The sequence below is a fragment of the Mandrillus leucophaeus genome, unplaced genomic scaffold, assembly GCF_000951045.1.
Source record: "Mandrillus leucophaeus isolate KB7577 unplaced genomic scaffold, Mleu.le_1.0 Scaffold59, whole genome shotgun sequence".
Classification (NCBI taxonomy): Eukaryota; Metazoa; Chordata; class Mammalia; order Primates; family Cercopithecidae; genus Mandrillus; species Mandrillus leucophaeus.
This window is the reverse complement of record NW_012106363.1, coordinates 2,413,212-2,414,121: the sequence shown is the minus strand read 5'-3', so window position 1 is coordinate 2,414,121 and position 910 is coordinate 2,413,212.

The window sequence follows — 910 nt, the reverse complement described above, 5'->3', positions numbered from 1 at the left end:
TTTTTTGAGACGGAGTCTCGCTCTGTCGCCTAGGCTGGAGTGCAGTGGCCAGATCTCAGCTCACTGCAAGCTCCGCCTCCCGGGTTTATGCCATTCTCCTGCCTCACTCAGCCTCCTGAGTAGCTGGGCCTGCAGGCGCCTGCCACCTCGCCCAGCTAGTTTTTTGTATATTTTAGTAGAGACGGGGTTTCACCGTATTAGCCAGGATGGTGTGGATCTCCTGACCTCGTGATCCGCCCGTCTCGGCCTCCCAAAGTGCTGGGATTACAGGCTTGAGCCACTGCGCCTGGCCGGTACAGGATACTTTTGCCTACATTTTGTTGGCTGGAACTCAGTCATAAGGCCACACTAACTGAGAGGATCCTAGGAAGTGTAGTTTGGCTTTGTAAACAGGAGAAAAAGGAAGTGGATTAAGTCAGCAATTAGTCAGTCTACTACAGTCTGGGATATGCTTGTCTAATACATTCATTTTGTACATCAGAGAGGTTCAAAGAGATAGTGACTTGAAGGTATACTTATTGTTGACAGAATGGTGACTAGCACTCAGCTTCACAATTATCTCCAGTGTGTAATTTTTATCTGTACATATTTACTGAGTTTCTTTGTAAGAAAATTCTCGCTTTTGAACATAACCACACTTCCAAAAATCAATGGCAATTTATTAATATTATGAGTTGTTTTATTGTGTTGCTCTTTGTTTATCCCCTCCCCCCATCATTTTAGCTTGCTTTGTATTTTGCTTAGACTTCATAGTACTTTTGAACTGGCTTGATGTCTTCTGTAAGTTTTGGAAATTCTCACCTGTCTTCAAGTATTGTTTCTGTTCCAGTCGTCCTTTCTGGATTATTAGTAATATGTATTTTAAATATTTTCAACCTATTCTGTGTGGTTTGGTTTTTTTTTTTTTTTT